General features: G+C 41.0%; 1 protein-coding gene across 11 annotated transcripts in view; it reads left to right on the top strand.

Moving 5' to 3' along the window:
* The window catches only part of NAV3 (neuron navigator 3), a 778,536-nt gene that overhangs the window by 636,918 nt on the left and 117,075 nt on the right, over nucleotides 1-24,543 (top strand). The gene's annotated exons all lie outside the window — the stretch shown is intronic.

Genomic DNA, 24,543 nt, shown 5'->3' with positions numbered 1-24,543 from the left:
CTTTCATGACGTTACTGCATGATCTTTTTGCCCCTGCCCACCTAGTTGGAAAGCACTTCATTGGCAGCTGTGTGCAGAGAGAAAATATCTTGACATTACTGCCGATAGATATTTTACATTAGCATGCATCCAGGAAGGGCTTTTTTCTATATTCTCTCCATTACTACAGCCAACAACTTTTGCTGAAAGTGCCTCCAAGTTCCTGATGGAAATTGCACTTGGGTTTTCCCTGAAACCTTTAATTCCTTTGTATCCTTTATGACTTTTTGTATTCTTCAGTTGGCAGTGCTCTCCAGCCAGGTGGGCTAATGGTTTCTCTTGGGGAAAATGCTAGTTATGACAGATGCATGCACTGGATCTGATTTTCCTCTCACATACATGGCTAAAAGAGGACTCACTGCACTGAAGTCAGTCTGGGTACAGTGGTGTAAGAAGAGGAGAAGCAGTCCTACGGTGTTAATGATTACTCAGTAAGCAACTACAGCTGGCCTCTGCCTCTTTCCCTGGGATTCTCAGACAGCCAACTAGTGGAGGAAGGTTCTCCCCTTCCCACCAACCCATGTGGAAACCTAGCATGAAAGAGTTCTTTCTAAATAACTTATAGGTTGTTCATAACATTATAACAAGTTTAAACACATGAACATCCAATATGTCTGTCAGAGTTCAAGAGTTGCTTACATAATGCTATATACACAAAACTCTCAAAAGATTCATTATAGCAGGTCATTTCACTGTATGATTCATATCAGCTCAGAAAAATGGATGAAGAGACATTGGAAACAGCAGAATTTAAGATAGTCCCATGGTTCTTGTATTGTAGATTTTCTTACTTGGACACTTTTTATCTTTAAAGTCCAATTTGCATGGATCATTTGCTGTTGTCTTTCCTGAGGTGCAAGCAAAGTTCCAGCTTGAGCAGATGAATCTTTTGAAGTGGGTGTGCATTTGTGTGTAGCTGGTGGTCCTTCTGTGATTGAATTATATTTTTATTTATCATCTTGCCCTTCTACCCTGGACTCTTATTGCTGCCTTTTGGGATTCACTAGGAGAGCATCTGAGGTGCATTCTTAAAGTTTGAACCTTTTTGGAAGTAATATAAACTAAAGCAGGTTAGATGTAAGAAAACAGAATTAATTAATTCCCTGGAAAGTAGAAAAATAATTTAGAAGTGAGTGATAATGATTTGCAAGCCATTCTGTGTAGCCAGAAAATAAAAAGCCCGACTGTAGCCAAATCCAAACTTGTTATAAGTCAATCAAGTTGTTTCTACTTATCTCAGGATGGAATTTGGCTCACTCTATCAAAAAGCTATGACATTTTCCTTACTTTCACACTAATCAGCAGAAGTGGGTCACCCCATCTTTCTTCCTCCAACACTATCTTTAACTTTATCCTTTCTCAGTAATGTGCCAGACCTCAGGCCAAGCATTCCATTTAGTTACATTTTATCTCTGTGAATCTCTCCATAAATTAAGCCATGTGCTTGGGGTCACGTCCAAGAAGTTAAGTGGCTGGTTCTCCATGAATGTACCTCTTATGTGCCTTGGTCACTACCCAGCTCGAATGCATTTTTATTGCACTGTGCTTGACATGAACCCCTTTTCACATGGTTTCAGCATTCTTATGTTTAGGGCTTCCTTAAAATGCTTGTACCATCTGTTACTTGTGCAGAGGATTTGGCAGTCATTTTACGCTCAGCTCAGGCTGCCCTGTTGTTTGTTCTCAGCCAAACCATAATCACCATAATACATTATTAATTATAATTATAATAAAATAAATCCAGATTTTGCCTGCAGTTTATTAACTAACTTCCTGCCTGGCTGACTATGAGTCTTTCCCAGTATTTGCTTGAGTAGATGAATGTTGAGTAAGAATATTGTATTTTCTTAAAAAAGAAGTTTGGGGGATTGAACTGTGAACCCAGTTTCACAACATACAGTTCTGTTAGGAGCAGAAAGGATTATGAATGATGACTTCAAATTTTAGTAGGTGACATGGATTGTTTCCCCTACACACTTCATTTTCAAAATGTCGGTCACTACATTGAAATCATTGATATTATTTGGAATTTTACTCATTGGACTGTTTGTCTACACATAGGTGTTCGGTATACCATAAAAGTCATCTGCCTCTCGGGACACTCCTGCTTGCCATTTATATTTCAGTCCTGTAATCATTCTGTGCCTTCTTCCGTGAGTCCCTCTTGTTTAGTACTAATCTGATTAATGTACCCCTCTTCTCTCATATTAACACTGTAACTGTTGCCTTTTCATTTAACCTCTTTCCTGCCTTTGATGGTTGTGATCTCTACAGCATTAATAAAAATAATCACACCAGGTCTGTGAAATAATAGGTAAATAAATCAGTGAATAAATGTTTGGTTTTTGCCCAATCCAACAGGCCTTACTCAGGCAAAACTGGGAACCCTACCAACTACGAGTCCACTGCTCTTTGCATTACAGCTTGACATTCCTCTGCTGCATCTGCCTTCATCACAGAGTGCATCTGGCATTGGTACACTATGGCACACAACAAAAAAGGTCATTATATTAGTTTTGAAAACTGGCATGATTTACCAGATCATGTGACCTGTTTTCATAATTTTTCATGGCTGTGATTTTGTAGTACACTGTATAGCCTAAGGTCACAGTAACAGTGAAATAACCTCAGTACTTTTGCTGTTATTATCCTGATATCCCTGAAAAACATAATTAAAGAACCCATCTTCTGGTATAATTTAAATATAAAACTTTCTTTTTACTATTATTGCTTTCTTCATCAGTTTTAATCTTCCAAAATTTCTCTCAGCATCTGTTACTGTTAACCTCTTCTATCATTTGTGTTCATTATTTTCAAATCATCTTGCCTTTCCATAGTCTCTGTTGTAAATCTTTACTCATTTTAGCATATGTTGTTGCTATGCTATCAAAATAATACTCAGCTAGGAGTATCTTTTTCAATACATATTTTAGGGTTTTTTATAATATTTCTATAAACCAGCAGTGCTATGCTAAACTATATAAAATCTACACATGTTTTTATACAGCCCATGTTTGATAGATAAATCCTGTCAAATCAGTGCTGTTGATTTATTTTGACACCTTAAGTCATTAAGCGTACAAAGACACTGTGGATGAATATGTATTCTAAAAGATCATAAATTAATCTTGAAAGCTTGTCCCTTCCACCAACAGAAGTTGGTCCTGTAAAACGTACCACCTACTTTGTCTCTCTCATATCCCAGGACCAACACAGCTACAACAACACCGTAAACATAAGTCAATAGTAAGTTTTATTTTAGCATGATTTGTAAATTTATATTAATTTAGAAAGGACATTTTACTTTGATTGACTATTACTGTGTCCTTGGTCATGTTTTCAAAAGCAAGAACCTGGTCAATATGAATAAAATAAAGCAACCTTTGATCTAATTTTTGTGGGATTCTACTCTTTCTTTGGTTGCTTTAAATTTTTATACCAATCAACAGAAACACAAACCAAAACACTAAATATTTAAGTTCAAATGTCTTATTAATATCAACAATATAAACAGTGCTGTTGATATTCTGTCATAAGTTTGTTAAACTGTCACAGACCTGCAATGTAATGTCTGCTGATGTTAAGCTTACATAAGGAAATTACATTGAAAAGGAAAGAAAAGTAGATGGCAGATGTTTAGCTCAAAACAAGAATGAGCTGCAAGTGATTATTTATGGGAAATGAATAACAAATGAAGTTTTCTCTTTCTCTGTTTTTGTTAAATAGTAACAGAAAGAGATAATATCAGTTAATTAGCTGGTTCAGATTTGTGAAAGTGACATATATGGAAGTAAAAACAACAAGGAGTCCTTGTGGCGCCTTAGAGACTAACAAATTTATTTGGGCATAAGCTTTTGTGGGCTAAAAGCCACTTCATCAGATGCATGGAGTGAAAAATACAGTAAGCAGAATATATATTATAGCACATGAAAAGATGGGAGTTGCGTTACCAAGTGGGGGGGTCAGTGCTAATGGGCCAGTTCAATTAAGGGGGAAGTGGCCTATTCTCAACAGTTGACAAGAAGGGGTAATTCACTTGGTAAGGCAACTCCCATCTTTTCATGTGCTATAATACATATTCTGCTTACTGTACTTTTCACTCCATGCATCTGATGAAGTGGGTTTTAGTCCATGAAAGCTTATGCCCAAATAAATTTTTTAGTCTCTTAAGGTGCCACAAGGACTCCTCGTTATTTTGCTGATACAGACTAACACGGCTACCACTCTGAAACCTGTCACCATATATGGAAGTAACTTTTTAGTCTTCTGCAAGGAGTGGAAGTGAATTGGTTTTCATATGATGCTAAATGGGCTAAACCATTTAACTTATTGTAGGATCATTAAGATGAGAGACATCCATTTGCAGCTGATCCATTGTACATTCCGTTTAATCTACCCTTAGAGAGTGGGTGGTATGGACATATTTACTAGTGTCATATGCATTCTATTTGCATTCTTCATTTCTGCTTAACTCAATGTTTATTTTAAATAGTTATAAATTATTTGCAGTGAGGCTGGATTTCATTATATTTTAACAAAGTGCAAATATTTCCTTTCAGGAAGAATGTAGATGGGATTGTTTTGAGTGTAACCTACTATTTCTAAGGAGGATATCAGTATGCATGATGAAGACTCTCTCAGACATGCAGAGTGCTTGAATACACCTTCAGTAGCAGCATCTTTCTGGTCCGCTACTGTAACTAATTACTAAGGGGAAAAGAATGATTTACTGTCTGTCTTTAATTAGAAGAATGAGATGGGAGCAAGCTTTTGACTGCTCACAAGAACACTCCAGGTTTAATTATATAAAGATTTAATTTGATTCTCTTTGGTGTGGTATGCATTTGATTCCAGAAGCCAGGGAATACACTATATTCTGTAAACTGACTTGGTTTCACTGATGACTTGGGGAGCTGGCCTTCTCTGATGATTGTCTTCTGCTGTTGTGCCACTAACAAAGACCTATACTGGAGAGCATACCCTGTACTAAGTAGAATTGAGATTACAGCTCTGAAAGATTACAAAAATGATCTATTTTAGACAATTACTTCATTAGCCCCTTGTAAAAATTGTGTGTCTCTTTGTGTTGGGAGCTTTTCAGGGTTTACTATATGGGATACAATAATATCTGCCCAAAGAATGGATCACCAACCTACTTTTTGCTCTACTTTGCCTTAGGTATTGATAATCCTCAGAGATACCTGCTTCCTCCTAGAGAAAAATATTTGATTATTAAAACAAAATGTCTTGCTCTCCTGCCTTAAAAATGTTATGTTTAAGAACTGCTTATGTACTATATGTTTAAGAACTGCTTATGTACTGATTGACTGCTTACTAAGCTTAAATAAACATATGCATGCGTGGCAGGCAAGGAGAACACCATTGCATGACTCTTGAAATTAACCTCTTCAAAGGAAGTAGGCTTATTCAAAACACTGAAAATCTCTCTTGTGGATTTTTTGGCTAGAAATCAGTGTCTTGGAACATTTTGTATTTGGCAGCTTAAGTAGAATTCACAAATGATGGGAAATTATGAGTAAAACTAAGGGCCAGATCTTGGCCCATCCTGCAACACCCATGTAGGGGGGAGGTAAAAATGGACATAAGGCTCCCTTGTGCCAACTAGCTATGTTGTACTGCACCTCTGCCACCCCTCCAGGTGCATGAGGGGTGGGTGGGGCTAGGAAATGATGGAGCCCTAGTAATGCCCCTCCAAGACACTGGGTCAGGACATTGGAGGATGTGCACTGCTCTGAGCATAGGGCTGTCCCTGTTGGAGCAGGTATAGAACTGAAAGGCAGGTTGTGACTCTTTTAGCTGCGTCCACACAGCACACCACTGGAGTTGTCATGTAACATACATGTAGCTACACACCACAGTGCAAAGCAGGCAGCATCCACATTGTGGTGTGTAGCTATATGTGCCAATGAAAGGCTCTGGCAGAAGGGAGGCAGAGGGGAAAGGCTTCAGCAGCTCCCTGCTGCCAGAATCTCTCCCTGCTTCCAGAGCCTTTCCCTGCTGCCGGAGCTTTTCAGTGCAGTGGAGAAAGACTCCAGCAGTAGGGAGGCAGTGGATGCTACACTGCTAAAAATAGCAATGTAGTTGGAGAGGCATGACTTGGGCAAGTAGAGAGCAATGTAGGGTATGTACATATCCATACCCTTCAGGCATGTCTTTATTCTATTTGCCATGGTCCAGACTGTTATTTATACCCATGCTAGGGGACTAAATGAGTATGTGCACTACACCCTGCCGTGTGTGCAGTGTAGACAGACGTAAACTTTGAGTTGCAATTCGCTTCATGCACTACTTTTGGGACATGACAATAAGATGCTATTCCATACATGAGGCCGGTAGGAAAATTACAATATGTCCGTAATGTATGTTTTCAAAATGAACTTTGGATTGGCAATTATGATGCAAAGCAAATTATGCAAATTATGGTGGAATTTTACTTGCCCACTATATATTAGAAGTAAAAATGATTCCCAGGATCCAGGCTGAGAAATTATCATGCAGTATTTGTAACTAGGTGAAAGTGAAAAGAATTAACACGTCAACAAGGCTGAACAGGTTATGGAACATGAAAACCTTTACATTTTCAGAATAAGAAAAGGCTATTCAGCCCAGGAAGTTTGGTACAGTCATTGTCCAAGTTGACAAACCATGAAGCTGTGATTTGGTAAGGATACATCACAGAGAGTAGCCACCAGTCAATGTACAGAACATCACTCACTGTGTAATACTCTCTGTAGAATACTAATATGTTCACCTCTTTCTTTGAAAGGTTTCTTTCCATGCAATTCTATCACATTCTACTTTTCAAATCTAAATTGTGTCACTTCTGAGTCTCTCTTGATCAAGAAAGGAAAAGATGATCCTTTTTCATAAAGGAGGTTCTGGAGACTTGCTGCCCTTATTTTGGTTCCCCTGTGGTGACTTCTCCTAACAGACAAATATTTGGTACATCAGTATGCTTGGAGTTTGTTTTCGTTTGAAGTTACAGCATTAATCTCATCTGTATCTAATTGTTAAAATATTAAGCCTTCAAAGATTTCCTTGCCATATGTAAACAAAACATTGTCATAACAATTTAAGCAGGATCAGATGTGCAAAATTAATAACGGAACCCGCAATGCATTTTACAAAATCTTTTGTACCAAAGGATACAATTAATTCATAATTCAAACCTGCTAAGTGCATCGAATCATTTAAAAGAATAAACTTTCTTTGTATCAAATTTAAAAAAAACACACTTTTCCCTAATTTAAACTCTCCTAAAAGAAAAAGGTGTTAAAAGGTTTCCAGTGTGTTTTGGCTGTGAGGTTTAACTTCCTTAGTTATTTGCGTGGGAGAAATTATGGTCCAGAATATTTCAGATTGAAGCACAGAACAGAAAAGGGTGGACGCTGAGTGGGTAAACTCATGAAAGCAAAAATTGCTTCATTCAATTTTAAAAGAGTTTGTAGCTTTGAAAAGAATTGCATTGCCTTGGGAACAACAATAATTGACAGTATAGGTATTTCTCATTCCTCAAAGTGCTTAATTTGGAAATAAATCTTAGCAATATACTTTAGAGGATTGGGGTTTTTTGCTTAACATATCTGTGATAAAGTACTTGGAAGTAACAGGTGAGCCAGCACTCTGATCACTCGGACATTAAGTAGATCCCCCAGAGAGGTCTGAGGGAGGAACCGAATGTAATTATCTAACCAGGTTAGGCATGCTAAGGGATTAATTAGCCCATCAGCTGAGGACTGGCACAAGAAGAAAGTACAAGGAGAGGAGCAGGGCTGACTGAGCCTAAGTTTAGAGAAATCTGAAGGAAGGGAGACCTCTTCCCCTCTCAGGCCCTTGGGGAAGGGGTGATGGTATAAGTGACACTGTAAATCATTGATACTCAGATCTCAGTGGTTCAGGAGCCAAATTAGAGATCAACATTACCTAAAAGAGCCACAGTAGTGTAAATTCATTGTTTCATTTAATACATATATATATATATATATATATATATACACACACACACACATTATATATATGTATACATTACACCCATGTGAAATGTGAGAATTATATATAATTCTCACAGCAAAAATGACTGACCAAGTATTCTATAATTGGAGAATATAGTAAAAGCATCTTGATTGGTTAATATCTTCGATAGGTTAATAATTAAATCACATAATATTTTAATATCAAGTGCTGCAAAGAGCCACAGGAGACACATTAAAGAGCCACTTGTGGCTCCCAAGCCTCAGTCTGAGTATCACTGCTGTAAGTAGTATTGCTGTATGGAACTGTAAAGGTGTTAACCGAAGATCTGTAATAAACTGCTCAGTGTGGATACCTAATCGGTGGAGTCTGAACTGTGTCTGGGGTGTCAGAAGGCAGGAGCAGAGCATGCCCAATTAAAATATCCTACAATTTTAAATCAGACACTAGTATATTACCTTATCCAAAAATAAATGAAATTAAATAAATCAAATAAAATTGAACAAATTGCTGGGGAAAGGAACTGAACAAGAAATCACATGATGAAAAACATTACTAGGTCATTTAGTGCATATTCCTATTGGTCAGTTTAGTCTCAAGTGATTGGGACTTTCACCACTCTCTTTCCCCCCCCCCCACCCAGATACAAGCGGGGAAGGGACTGTCCACAGGTGGATCTGTGCAGGAGTGCAGATGACTACCTTCATGGCACCACCCACTCACCTCCTCAGAACCTTCTGGAGCTTGCTGTGCATAGGTCCAGAACTGGAAGAAAGTGTGGATTTCTGTGGGAGAAAGTGGATTTGGGTGGACTGGGGACAGGGGTGGGTAAACCAATGGCAGGCCTGTAAGAGACACTGGCTCCCTCTGGTTCCCACAGAAGTTTCCAGGGAATGATGATAAAGCCAGGGCTATTTTATATTTTCTGTGACACCTTTCTGAAGAGTTCTATGGGCATCCTCAGGAAAATCCTCAGGGAAGGGATCTGTTGGGAGCCTCCATATAAATGACACTGGCCTCCTCTGGATCCTGCAGTGAGGGAGGGATAAACCTACAAGATACAGTGCCTTTCCCAGACAGACACCAGGCATGTCCTATGTGGGAGTTGCCTTGACTTAGGCAGAGACTCAGCAAAGAGTACATTAATGTAGGAAGGACCAGAAATGCTTTAGTGGCCTTCAATTTGGGAAGTCTAAGTAAGAGAGGGATGAAGACCAGGTCTTCTCCTCCCCATTACTTCCCCAGTTGGCTACATCCTTCTTGGCTAGGGGCCAGGGAGGCAGACCAGCTAGCACTGAGCCCAGGCAGAAATAAAGGTCCAGAGCAAGATGCAGTCAGGTTGGGAAGCAGGGGATGATAAATCCCTGGGTCTCCATGACTTTGCCCCTCACTCATCTTTCTGCTGTAACTGAGTGGTTCGCAGTAGAGGAGGGTGGTTTTTTTTGTTTTTGTTTGTTTGTTTGTTTTTGGCACAGACATTTAGTGGAATGGTGTCCATACAGCTGAATTTTGTGAGAATTGGTTTCCCTGGGAAGAGGCAGTTCAAGTCCAGAAAGAAGCCCCCATCTGTGACAAAAAGGGCTACTACAATCCTTGGATGTATATTCAAGGGAGTAGTGAGCAGGTGTAGAGCGCTGATTTACCTTTGCATATGGCATTAGTAAAACCGATACTGGAATGTTGTTTTTTACAGTTCTGATGTCCACATTTTCAAAAGGATACTCGAAAAATGGAGAAGGTACAGAAAAGAGCCACAAAAAGTATTCAAGAGGCTGGAAAAAATGCCTTACAGTGAAAGATTTAAAGAGTTCAATCTGTTTAGTTAGTCAAGAAGAAGACTAAGGTGTTGATTACAGTGTTTAAGTACCTTCACAGCAAAAAAAATACTGGATATAAACAAGCTCCCTAATCTAGCAGAGAATGGCATAAGAAGAGACCAATGGCTAGAAGTTGAAGCCAAACACATTCAAATCACTAATCAGGCACATTTTAATAGTGAGGGTGATTAACCTTTGAAACAAACTGCCAAATTAGGTGGTGGATTCTCCATCTCTTGATAGCTTCAGATCATGCCTTTCTGGAGGATATGGTTTGTCAAATACAAGTTATTAGGCTCAATACAGGGATAACTGGGTGAAATGTAATGGCTTGTGAGATACAGGAGGTCAAGCTAGATAATCTAATGGCCTCCTCTATTAATTTCTATAAGGACATTGCCAGAGAATCTAAAGCAATGCATGAATTTGTTTTTTAATAGTCTTCCTCTGGGAAGCTGTGAGACATCCCAAATATAGATATTGCAGTCCCTCTGTGAATAAAATTAGTTGGCCTAACAGAGGAAACTTTCATTCCCTAAAAGATCATTTTGACAGAAAGTTTGGGAGAGATCATAGGCCTGTCACAGACTATTTTGGTGAGTTTGGTGATACCCTTCTGCTCCAAGGCATTATCTTTTGGACTTTGGCTCTGGATTCAGACTCTCTAAAGGATGACAAATAGATGAAGGTCTTGGCCAAATTCCGGTAACCTCACAGGGAGGAGAACCACTGGTAAAAATCCTGGCACCAAAAGTTCCAGAATACGCAGAGGTTCAATGCCCCTCTTTTTAAAGGTGAGGAAACAAGCTTTTCAAGGCCTCTATGTTAAAAACGTACTGCTGAATCCAAGGAGTTCTTCCTTTTCTTGGAATTATTCAGATACTCCTTTCACTCTTGTTACAAGAATATATTCCAGTGGACTATTTGCAGGTACTGAGTCAGACAATTCTAGGCTCACTCAAAGGTAGAGGCCCACACCCTCAACTGAAGGGGAGGAATCATTGGACCCAGGCTGCAACTGAATATATATTCCAGGGAAGCTACTGGGCAAAAGGCTCAAGGAAAAGACAAAAGCCAGCAAAATCCGCCAAGCTGCCTGAGGAGAATTTTTGCTGGTAGGCAAGCAATTCTCTCCCCCTCATCTTAGGGAAAGGACAGTTATCCAAGATGTTAAAATGCAAAGGATGTGATACAGTTCCATTTTTACCCATAATTCACATGAGTAGAGGTGCTAGGAAAAGATTATATTGTCTTAGGTTGAGTTTGTTTAGTGTGTATCAGATATGTTGTTTTTCATTAATTTTAGACACTGTTGAGAGCAACTTAAAGTGTTCTATAAACTGTTCCAATTATAAATTGCAGAAAAAGGTCAAATATGCTTCTAATTGGTTTATTGTCCCAGTCTGGAATGTGGTTGCTCTTAGCTAGTCATTAGTTTTGTTTATATTTAAACTTAATCATATCTATTTATTTATGCTTATAATTTTTATTGGAGTGCTTCATGCAGCTTCATGTGCTATATAGTACCTTGGGTCACGGTTGGTATTGTAATCCTTGTTGATTGCATTATTGTTATTGATAACTGACATCCTGGAAATAAGATGTTACCACTGGCTAGATGATAGTGTTGATCTTATTACTCACCTTGTTTTTGTGTCTTGTGTAAAAACATTAAGGCCACAAACACAGTAACCGAGAATGTAGGCAAATTCTGATTTAAAAAAAAAATCAAACCCATTTTTTAAAGAAAAGGCGAGGTTTTTTTTTTTAAGTACTACTGTTTGTTTTAAATTCCAGCTGTGCAGGGCTTCATTGCTATGAAGTCTCTTACCTACTTGTAATTGCAATGAATTGTCATCACATTTTAAGTCTGCTTCAAAAGAGAGTTCAGTGGAGGTGGAAGGAAACTCTCCACTGACATAAAACTTGAGCTAACTCCTGCACCAGCCACCCCGTCACCCAACCCTATATCCTAGGTAGGAGTGTGTTGTATCTACTCTGTACTTCACTGACCTTCATCTGGTGTAAGGTCCCATGAGTATACTAATGCATGCCATGGCCAGGACTGGTGCTGAGTAGCATGCAGAATCAGGGAACTATAACCACCACCTCCCTGACTCCCTTACATTCCCATTGGTGCACAGTATGGGAAAATCTGCCCTGTAATGCAGTGCTATGTAAGTGCTAAATATCAATGTTATGCTGACTGCAGGCACACCACAACCATGATAAAAAACAGCTTCATGAAGTAGCATTTTCCTACCAACCCTCTCTCCCCTCCTAAAAAATCAGTGACTCCTGGCGAGTCTTCCTAAAAACAACAAAAAACTCTAGGCCTGACTTTCATCGCCCGGATCGCAAACCACTGTGCATTAATGTGACTGAACAGTGCAATCCTTGACTTTATAAATAAAGAGAATAACCATATATCCTTGTTTCAGCATTTCTACTTTACGTTGTGCTTCTCCAACTGTTTTACACCACTCTGGCAGCACAGAAATCAGAAAGCATCCTTAACCAGCTCCCTGTGGACTCCCCTTTGGAAGTATACACTGGGTAGTATACATAAGGTGTAGCAGATTTTCTGGATTCCAGTGCAGGGAATTCTCCTTGGAGACAGGATGCATGGTGATGCCCGGAAGCCGGAATGGCCCCTAGGGTAATGGGCAATTGGGCATAATTTATGTTATGTGTACACTGCAGCTGGGGTGTAATTCACGGCCATATAGACATACCTGCACTAGCTGTAATCTAGCTAGCTCACTAAAAATAGCAGCAGCGTGGGCTATCAACACGAGCACAGCTTACACTGAAGCCCATGCAAATTCAACATCACTATTTTTAGTGAGCTAGTTAGTTAGATTACAGATAGCATGGGTATATCTACATGAGCTGCAGATTACAACCCCTGACTGTAGTGCAGATGTAGCCTTCGCGCAACATTGAGGCTCCTCTAAATTACACTGAAAGTCAGCTCTCCCCCAGTCAGCCCCAGAATCAAGGAAAATGCAAAGATGATCTAGAGCCACCTTTGCTCCCACAACTCCTCAGCCTTGCCAAGTGTTTCTCAGCCACCATTCATGATCTAGCTTGAAATTTTCATAATGATACTAATTATCAGTGCCAAGTTGAGGCTGCTTTCACATAAGAGCTACGTGATGATCAGGGGGCCTCTTGTATTTCTGCTAGTAATGTTTTCATTTTCATGAAAAATTGTCTTACCTTTTTATTGCTGTTGCTGATCAAGATTATATTTCTATAATCACTTCAAGACCCCAAATTGATTTCTGATCATAAGACTGCAGTGCTGAAGTGCATCAGCCAGCAGTTGCTGGGAAACCAGCACTTCTCATTCAAGTGGCAAGGCTGCATTCTGTGGAATGTAATAGTTTCTGGAGTCTCAAATATGTATGTTGCTAGAATTAGTGATACAAGTCTAGCATAAACCACAGGTAACATCAACTCCATCTAATTATCTCACACATTGATTTTTCAGTTTGTGATTTGAAGCAGTGAGGCCATGTACTAGCTAATAGCTATGCTAATGTGGAAAGAAAAAAAAAAGATAGGATAATTTAGCAATAAACAAGTAGTGTTCATTGTGTCCTGAAGACGAGATTTCCATTAAAAACTGGTAGGTATAACAAACTGCTAATTTTCCAATGACTTGTACTATGGAGAATTACGTAGTAGAACTGTGAATAAAACTAAGTTATAAGAGAGAATGCAAAGATTTGGCTGACATGCATTAGGCATATGCATTTTTAAACATAGAGAGGCACCAGTAGGAATTTTACACCACTATATCTTCACAGATTGACTGACTTCTATTGAATCTCTTGTGAAAAACATCTTTTGAATTAAAAAAAAATCACCCATGGTGTGCCACAGTATAAATTTTCTACTGTACATAGGGCCACGTCTTGCTGCATGATGTGCAGTTAGTTCAAGATGCTGGATGTGACAGTTGTAGATTTAGTGAATGGCTTTCTCTTTTCACTTGCCCCTCAAGAAGTCCATTAGGAGAGATTAATAAATTAATGTGCATACCCTGGCAGCCTTTGTTCTTTAGGGAAACCCAACCAGAGATGAATCCTGCTCTCCTTTCCAGCCTCTTGCTCTTCGTGATCAGAGAATAAATAAGGATTCTAGACAGCCAAAGATCCAGATTAAAGAATGAATATGTGGCACCACTGTGGTTTTAGAAGAGTCTTTTATGATTTCACCAGGTGAATCTCATGAGAATGTTATAGTGGTGTATTTTAGTAGATAAGAATGGGTGTTATGGTTACATTTTCATCCTTTGTCTCTTTAAAATAGATAAAAAGCCGACCCTCCATTGACCCATTGAACCCCAGAGTCCTTTCATTTCTCAAAGGAGAAATCATGTGCTACGCACAGTACAGTGGTCACCCTTAAAAACTTCCCAAATCCTCACCAAGGTTACCATGGTATTCCCTAGGTTTTCATAACAGTAAGTAGAGAGAATCCTGTGAATGCTTCTCTATTTATCTAAGGCAAAAGTGGCAAGTCTGTAAAAGTGACCAATGTATATAGGAAAGTCAACTCTCCAGCAGGCTAAACACTGAAAGGGAGCAAACAGAATGCAGTGGGGGCAAATAGTCCTGGTACTTGACTTCAGAGCGAGGAAATGCCAGATTATATTTATAATTGTAGTCCAGGGCTGGAAAATAGGATTTTGGTGACTCTTGATCCACCACAAGTCTCCCACTGGTAATAATTGAAGGTTTGCATGAGACATAATGAAGAGATATTGGCAGGAAAGCATATTTCAAAGTGGCACATGCTACATATGTACACAAGGTATATGGTATTCACCCATCACAGCTGCCCTTTTGGCACTAGCTGGTGTACTAGGGTCAGGACCATCACCTCAGCCCCGTCCCTTCTAAGTACGTTATCCTTTGCTATTTTAAGGGCTGCCAGCTATGCAAGTAAATCCCTTTTTATGATGAGAAAATGCAAGCTTTGTGGCTCTCTTCCACATAGGTACACTGGGTCCCTGTGGTGGAAGAGGAATGACGAATGAACCATAGGAACAGCCAAATCTGCCATGAAAGCTACAGTGTAGGAGATGTGACTGAGTCTGTGTTCCAGCTATCCTCAGGTGCCAGAATGACCTTTTAAGGCCATTGGCAGCCCAGGGGAAGTTAAAGCCACCCTAAATTCCCTACTGCCCCCAGTGTCTGGGGACCCAAAAAGGGACATAAAGTTATCTCTACCCCCATCTTTCTCATTATGTGCTGACTGCAACTAAGATGGGCCAGAGACTTTCATTCCTGGTATTCAACCGGATAAATGAATAAACAAAAATAACTGGTTAAAACCAATCAGTATTTTTGTGTCTCAATATTTTTTTCCTTGTGAAAGAAACATAAAATCAATGTATTTGTTGGATGGGAATTTACAGAATCAACCCTTCCTTTTTGGAAAATGAGTATTACTTCAGTTTTTCTCTAGCAAACTCTTTCCCTTGACTTTTCAAAAATAATGGTTATTGGTACAATGAGTTAGTCTGCCAAACTATTTTTTCTTGTTAAAGACAGATTGTAAAAGGAGGTCACTAGCTCAGCTATTTTTGAGTTATCATTAATTTAAACCCACTCCTCATTTATTAATGGGCTTGCTTTCTGTCTAGCACTAGTTTTTCCTCTGATATATTTATAAAAGCCTTTTGTATTCCCATTTGGATAGTGTTACTTCATGATGCTTCTTTGCTGCCCTTATCTTTTCTCTGCAAGACTTGACTGAGTGTATATTATTAATTGGTTGCCTCCCTCTTTTGCATTTTCGATACAGGACTTTTTCAAAAGCTCTGATCTTTCAGCAGGTTTTTGTGAAGTCGCATGGGCCGTTTCTTGTTCCTTGCATGTTTCTTTTAAGAGGAATTGAAGTCTGTGGCATCTTTTCGCTGGTGCCGTGTAGGATTGTCCAGCCTTCTTGGGTGCTAGTGATTTTTAATACTTGGACTTTACTTGCTAAATATTTTAATTCATCAAAATATTATTTCTTAACATGTAATATCATGGTACTGCTATGTTCCATAAGCTCATTCCTTACTGTACTGAATCTCAAGCATCTCTAATTCTTTTCATGTTCTCCATCAATTACTCCATATTAGTAAAAAGAAAGTCCAAGATGGTTTCCTTTCTAGCTGGAGTCCCTACTTTTTGGGTCATAAAGTTTTCTTCTACCTAATTTAGGAACCGATTTGATGATATAAGCTTGGTTGAATTTGTTACTCAACAGGTATCTCTCTTGGTATTACAATCCCCATAAGTATTATGAGGTTTGGTCTAACAAAATTCATGATGATGCTCTCCTTTATTTTTTTTTCTTTTATTTCTTGTATCCTCACCTAAAGAATTTCACCATCTGATCTTTTGATTGTGGAACTGTAGCTCACTAGTAATGCAGCTTTTATATATAGCTTTACCCTTTTACCTTTTCACCCCATTCTGGCTTTCTGATAAATATAGAGACAAACTATTTTCACTTTCTTGTTTTGTATATGAGAATAATCCCCCCTCAGGTTCTAATTATGTCCTCGTTTACCTACCTAATATGTACTTATGTACACACACCGCTGTCTATGGGAATTTTAGTACACAAGTAATCTTTTTAGTCTTCAATTCTAGTTTCACAAGAACTCCATCTTCTGCCTGCTGGAGTTATTCTTCTCCCATTTGGAATGAGCATGACATCCATGCATTAATGAGGGTGGCTTGGTTAATATCCTACACTCTATACTGAATATGTTTATTATGCAGTATTGAGATAAGGACGGAACAGTAGAGACAAAAGACAACGACAAAAGATAGTTGCATGTATTCTATTTGAAAATGAGTCTTTAACATCCTGACAAATGCCCTTGATGTGTAACATTCAAAGAACTGACTTTAGCTTTGCAAAGTGGGTGGAAAAAAATTATACTTGAACATAAGAGGAGGGCAGAAGTTCATAAACTGGACAGGAACCTAGTTCATTGAAACAGGCTTTGCTGTCCAGACTGTTTTTGTATTTCATCTTTTTCTCAGTAGTTCATTCTCTGACTTGAAAGATGTCATCATCTATTAGAAAAGGGGGGGAAAGGATTTTTTGGAACATTTATTTTCTCTCTGTTGAAGTCATTTGTGCCCGTGGCTCATATTATTTTCATATTTAGCTGCCCATGAAGTCTCAAACATTGTCAGTGTAGTAATTTATTTGCAAGCGTATGTGTGCCATGCTGCTGGTTTGTCTTCTTCTCAGATTTTCTGCCTGACAGTTGTGTTTTTGTTCTTTTTCTCTGTAGCTCTAGCCAGTTAGTAGCTCTGAGTTTTGGTTTCCTCTGATTTTCACTCAAGCTGACATTTATGGGAAATGAGAGAGCTTCAGGATGTTGGAGAATAAAGAGGGATGATTGGCTGCTGCTCTGGCAATGATTTATTAAAGCTGCTCTCTTTATATCACTGTACTTAAGATTCTGGCAGCAATTACCATTTTAAACCCAGAGAGCCAGAGATTTATAACTCCTGAGGAATAGTTTGCTGTGTGATAAACTTTGACATCCAAGGTCAAAGCCTAAGAATTAAGTCTTTTTAAAATCAGCCATTTATACGTTCAGACTAAATTGTGGCCCTTGCTCCCATAAATCAGTGAGTTTGGGAGCTATTTTCCCCTCACATAGCTCAAATTCTAACTCCTCTATGTTTTCTCAAACAAAATAGCATGTGTTCTGCAATATTAAGGGAAAAGGAAGGGCACTGTTTGGGTTTCAGCCTGATTCATATTATGAGAAGGTGTATTTTATTATTTAGTATATAAGAGGCACGTTGCTGGTGGCAAAAGAATTAAGTAAAGGATGGAAATACTGTTCTAAATATGTGAAATGCCTCTGTATCTAGGAAAGAGTATTTTTCCCCTACCTTAGCTAATAGAGAATAGTGCGTTTCTGACTGTCAGTCTGTACAGTTATTGCACTAGATGTACTGTATTTCGTGCTAGAAGTATACCTGGATTTAATTGCCATTGCCTGGACAAAAAAATACCCATCATCAGGCCGGATTAACCTTCTGTAGGCCTGGCGCCAAACGTATTTGTGGATCCCTATGGGGGCAATGGGGCATGGTGCAGGGGATTGGTCCTCAGAGCAAGGGGCCCGCCAGGGCAAAGGGGCAGGGTGCAGCTGGGGTAGCCCCGCCCAGGCCCAGTGCGAGGACACTGTTTAGAAACCGGCAGCCACCAGTCGCACACTGGCCCGCCCAGCCCTGCACTGCCAGTGCACCTCTTCCCCTTGGGGACAGGCCCGTGCACCGCACCATGCTACACCCCCGTTCAGCACACCCCCCTCCTATGCCTAGCGCCACACCGCCCAGAGACTCTGCCACAAACCCCTAGGCTCTGCCCAGAGACCCCCCCCCCACACACCACCATAACTGCACAGTGCCCTGCACATCACCACCTACTGCCCAGTGCCCCACTGCCCACAGACCCCCCCACAGTGCTCAGTGTCTCCACCACCATAACTTCACAGTACCCACACACAGACCTCCCTTACTGACCAGCACTCCCACACAGACCCCTCTATCCCAGCACCCCAAAACACACAAACCTGCCCCACCCCCCCAGTGTCCAGCACCCTTCACTCCCTCACTGCCAGCACCCCTCCACAGGCCCCGCAGAGACCCATGGCCTGCTGGGAGGTGACTGTGTCAGCCGGGCTGAGCCAGCAGCACACCAGGGTCAGTCCCGGGGCGGGGATCGCTCCGGCCCCTCAGGAGCAGCGCAATCAGCCAGGCTGTATCAGGAGGGGGACCTGCCTGTGCTGGGCTCCCTCAAGAGCCTGCCCGGGTGTGCCCACCAACCCTGCCTGCATGGTGGAGACTGGTTGCTGGGTGGTTAGCCCTTCTATAGGCAAGCGGGACCTGCCAGCTGGGAGCAACTCACACATCAAGGCCTGGGCCCTGGATTGTCCTGGGCAAGGGGCCAGACCCGGCCATGTGGATGGGTTAGAGGGGTCTGTAAGGGCCTGGCGCCATGGTAAAGCCCATACTGTCCATCAGTCTCAGAATGAGAAAATGTATCAAAAGCAAAAATCTAAAGTTCCAGAATGAATACATTATCACTGGTAGTTTTTTATTGATTCCATAACAATAAATAAATTGGCGTGGCCAGTGATTTGTCTTAGCACTTAGCACATGGATAGCCTTAAAGAACTCCGCGATAAGGATTAGATTGCTGGTGTTAAGGACCTATACAACAGTCACTATCAACGAATGAAGTCCTTTTTCTCTCACTCCTTCCCCATCTCTCCCTCCGTAGCCATTCAACATCCAAGCCACAGTGCAAAAACTACCTTTCCATAATGCAGTAGAGTCAGGGCCTCATCTAAGAGGACTTTATACAGAACAGTGATCTTCAGTGGTGCACTTCATGGGACTGTAGACAAAGACAGAGATACTGTGGGTGGGTCACAGTAGGCAGGACATGCCAGCAATAATCTGTTTGCTCACTCATGCTCATGTGCATACACATGTAGGTGTGTGTATGTGTAGGTAATTGGGGGCAATGGACTGTGACTAGGATTCCAATCTGTTCAAGTTTTCCCCAGATCATCTCTTTTGAGGTAAATCTTGGAAAATCTGTAAGAGTGCTGAGAATCAGCTGTCCAGTTTTATGGGCTATGGGATGTAGTTTTTGCTTGTTTGTTTGTTTTGTTCCTCAGAAATGGCAGTCCTAGTTGTGAACCACTATTGACACTCATAGATGTGGCTCCATGGGTGCATTAAGCACTGTTTGTCTCCATCTTTGTAGGTCCTGTGTATAACAGCTGTTTTCTGTAGACTTTGAATATGGTTCAGTAAGCTGATTGGAGGTAAACGCTAAGAGGATGTGATCTTAACAAATGGGTAGCAATGACATAGCTAAGTTTATAGCATTTACATGATAAAGTATAGCAAACATCTTCAGAAAGTGAACCCATAAATAATAACACTACACATCCAAGAAATAAATACAGTGAAAATGTTTTGGTTTAAACTATTCATCTAAACCTGTTGTAGAGATACAGTACATCCAAGACACTGTTTAGCTTCTTACAGTCAGTCGAACTAGATAATTACAGATTTACTCTGACAGGGCTACTTAGAGCTGCTAATTATTTAACAAATACAAAATGTTTACTTGGCGACAGCATACTGTATATTTCAATTGGATGATTTTGTACATCATATTATAGTCCTGCATTGGAAATTGATAAGATGTGCATGTGTGCTTTGATTTTTCCCTTTCCTGCAATAGTACAGAAGAAAATATACTACTTTATTGTCATATTTCTTGTCATAATAATATTTAGCAGTTACATATCACCAGTACAAATCACTTTTCATTTTTCAGTTAAATTTACAAACTTTAATTTATTCTCCCACAGTCCTTATCAGTGGTTATTATCATTATTTTATAGATGAAGAAACTGAGGAAGAAAAATTAAACTTGCCCATCAGATGAGATTATCAAATAAGCTAATTTATGGAGGTTTTTGTCCCTCCACTTTGCTGTGACAGTGCTGGTAGCCTTCATTCCAAACTTGTCCACTTTCCCCCCAGAAACCTTTATACCTCCCTCTATGCAAGGGGCAAGTCTCTGCATCAATATTCATAAAGCTGCCTCCTTATCCTTTCATACATTTCTCCTTAAACCTACTTTTGCCATGTTTCCCACAAATCTCTCCCATCTGTCACTGATTAGGCAAATGACGTCTGTTCTGTCTCTGACTTCTTCTGTGCTCAGCTCTGTTACCTCATCCTCCCACCATTCTTCACCCAGCTTGTCTGTTTTCTCCTCAAGTTGCATCCTATCACATAGATTGTGATCTCTCTGGGGACTGGACTCTCTTCTTTGTTACATGTCTGCAAAGTGCTGAGCACGATAGACCTTGAGCCCCTACAAGCTACCATGATTCAAATAATAATCATTAATAATCATTCATAATAACAAAATAATAATCATCAATAATAATCCAACACATCCTAGAGAATTCGTTTTTGAGCTAGGGTTAGAGTTTAATCTAACCTGCTGCCCAAGCCTATACTTTGAGCACTTGACTATGCTTTTCTTTCAAAATATGATATGATATATTGTGCCGTCCATTTCTCACCAGAATTTCCCTGTGAAATCAATGAGGAATCCTGCTTAAAAATAAAGGGCATGATATGGCTCATGAAAAGAATAATTGTAGGTAATTGAGAGCATGAAAGTCAACTTAGCTGTGTCTACACTGGGGGTTGGGTTGGCATAGCTAAAGTGCCTAGGGGGTGGATTTGTCACGCCCCTGAGTGCTATAGCTATGTCAATCTAAGTTTTAAGTGTAGACCAGACCTCAGTTTCCTGGGCATTGGGCCCAATCTATTGAGCTCAGCAGGGTGTCAGAGAGAGAACTTCAAAACTAATAGCTCTTGCATTGTCCCTTAAGTGTTGATAGATGGGGGGCTATCTCAAGCCATTGTACTCTTTCCCGCTTATGTGCAGTCAGCCTCTTCTTGAATTAAATTTGTTCATACAGTAACCCCACTGTCATAGGGCTCCCTGCCAGGAACACAATCCTGTGGCAGGACAGGTACAGCTGTCTCCGTCTCCCTCCTGCAGTCTCCCCAGAAATAGTCCAAAGCATCTTCTCAAATATAAATAAGGCCCTGGTGGGATTCATTTATGTTCTGTACACATAAATCATAGAAATCCCAACACCATAGTCCAGAATTCCCCCAGCATAGTCCAAACAGTGCATGCAACGTACAGCCCCGGCGTCCCTGGCCGCACCCAGTGCTGCAGAGCAGCCCTCTTCTGTCTTTATAACAGGACAGCTACCTAAGCCCTTCCAGCTGGAGTGTAGCTAGCTCTACTGTTCCCAGCAGGAACTCCAACTACATCTCTGCTGGGTGCATCTTTGCCAGGGGCGCATCCCTTACTTCCCCTGGCCCTCTTATTGTTCCTCTAGTTCCAGCTTTGCGGCCTTGGAGATGTCAGTGTGAAAGCTCCTCCACTGCTCCCCTGTCTTCAGTCCTCTCCAGCCCTTGGCTATGGGCCAGGTCAGAGCCAGCAGGCAACTACCTCTGCTGCTGCTTCTCTTGCCTTCATCCCTGTCCCTCTCCCTGGGAATGGCTTCCTGGTTTAGTCCCTCTGTGGCAGTGAATGCAGATCTGTCTCTCCCCTCCTACCACCCTGCTGTGCTGAAGAGACCCCCCCTTCAAGTCCTTCCTTCAACTGGACCATACCCAACAGGCCTGCGGGGGCAAGGCTTCCTGGGCCCAGAGTTCTTCCTGTACCCTTAACTCCCTGGTGTGGGGTTTATCCACCCCATCACAGCTGTGTATGTATAAAGGGGTTAGGGTCAGGCGTACTGTAAAACGGAACCCTTCCCCACCCAAAGTTATCCTGGGGGGGATAAGAGACAACTCATCTCTCACAGCCCCCGGCATTACTCAGAGGAACAGGCCTGTGGTTCCCCACCTGTGAGAAGGGGTAGGACTGTAGTAACTCCAGGGGCCTTCCCTTCCTCCTGATCTACCTAGCAAGGCTGCCTCAGCAGAGCCTTACCTACTGAGTTTCTGGAACATTCTGGATTTGGGTTTATAGCTGCAACCTAATTACCCTCCCTCTTGAGGGACATTACAGCTCCTCATGATACCCTGAAGACTGGAGACTATGACAAGGGAGCTAACAAATCACTTTACCCTCTTGTCACGGTACCTCCTCTCCAATTCTGCTTTGTACCCATGTCAGATCCATCTGTAAGGGGGAGTGCTCCCACGCTGTTACTGGATAGATTCCTAGTAAGTAACATACCCTTAACTGTGATAATAGCTTTATCTTGACCTAACTGTTAAAAAGGGACTCACACACAGAACACCAAATCCAGTAAAACAGATTTGTCTTTCACAGGAACAGCTTGAAAATGGGAGAAACCTTATTAGCAGGTTTCAAAATACACTAAGCAGTTGAAAGGTTTTAAAGTATACTAAAGCAATCGTTATGCTACTTCCTACACCCAAATGAAAGGATGAAACTCTTTATATGTATATGTACAAAAAATGCACTTTAAACAGTAACAGTCTCTTCTGTGGGGTGGTGAAACGTGGCTCTTTGGTTTGGTGGTTCCACCAGAGGTGTGTGATTAGGATAATGCCCTGCCTACTGGGTTTGGCATCACTCACAGCTCCACACAAATTATCAAGCAATGTTTGATACTCCACTCCCTCCACATCCCCTTTTTTCTTTTTGTGGAAGCCCACCAATCTTCCCCTACAATTTGAAATATCAGTAGATGCTGTTCCTTTGTAGGCCTTAGTGAATGAAGAAGACTCACCTACCAAGCAGGAGAATGCACCGGGGAGAGCGGACACTCACCCCCCAGTAGTCAGGGGTCAACTGAAAAAGAGAGAAAAAATAAAACCCATCCTTCTCTGAGCTCCACACTCCCCTGTCTGCTGTTATGTGGGGCCGCCATTGTCGGGGCTATTCACAGCTCACACTGGTCTTTGCCTCAGGACTGGGCAGGACAAGCCTCTGTAGAACCGACTGCAGGTACCCCACAGGACTCGCTGCCTTCTGCTGGTTCACAGGCTTCTGCGAACTCCCCAGGCCAGGACTAGTCACTCTCACCTGCAAGGCTAGTCTCAGGGCAGTGTGGTGGGGTGGTTTTTGCCACCTGCTTGCTGGGTTTGCCACCTGTTTGTGGTGGGTCCCTGCTAGGAATGCCTCTTCCCCCCCACCCACGGCTCCACCCCTACCCCATCTATTCCCCTCAAAGTTGCCCTGCTATGGTTGCTAACCCTCCAGGATTGTGCTGGAGTCTCCAGGAATTAAAGATTCATTTTGAATGAAAGATTATATCATTATGTGATGAAACCTCCAGGAATACATCCAATCATCATTGGCAATCCTATTCCCCGCTCCACCTCTTCCCCCTCAGGCCCCACCTCCCCGTCCACTCCTCTTCCCCCATCCCCGCTGTCACTCACTGCTTTTCCCCTCCCATCCCCCTGCCTCTGCCTGGGTAAGGAAGGATGGTAAGGAGGGATTCACCTACGGAGCCAAGGTTAGGAGCTGCAGCTACCCGACACAGCTAGGAGGTGGCCCCGGCTCTCATTTAAAAGATGTGAAAGATTTGAAGCAATCTGCGGGGCTCTTCTAGCAAGTCTATATCGTCATGTGGTGCTATTACAGTTACTCTTTTTGTCTTCCTTGCTTCATTTCCTCCAATTCTTTTTCTTGTCACAACTGACCTTAAATTAGACTGTATTTTCTCTTGGTTTAAGAACTGTCTCTTATAGGTTTGTATACAATGCAAGCACAATTGGAGTCCCAGTCATGATTGGAATATAATGAATAAACTTAACAATAAATTATAAGTGAATTATTTCAATTTATGAATCTCTGATATTTTGAAAGAGATAATAACTCATATCTATAGGTAAAGCTTTACAAGCTACTGAAAGCTCCCTGAGATATTTCTCCTATTTTTGAATATACATAATAAAAATTGTGTCTTTGGCTGCTTCCTATTTTTAGGCACAAATAAGAAAATCACATCGGATCCTATCTATTCCCTGCCTAGTTTGGTTGCCACCAATATGTGGGTAACTATTATTCAGGGGTCACTTTATTTAGGATTATTTGGCAATGAAGGCATAGGTAT

Source organism: Caretta caretta, chromosome 1 (assembly GCF_965140235.1).
Source record: "Caretta caretta isolate rCarCar2 chromosome 1, rCarCar1.hap1, whole genome shotgun sequence".
Lineage (NCBI taxonomy): Eukaryota > Metazoa > Chordata > Testudines > Cheloniidae > Caretta > Caretta caretta.
This window is presented reverse-complemented; position numbering and strand designations above follow the sequence as displayed.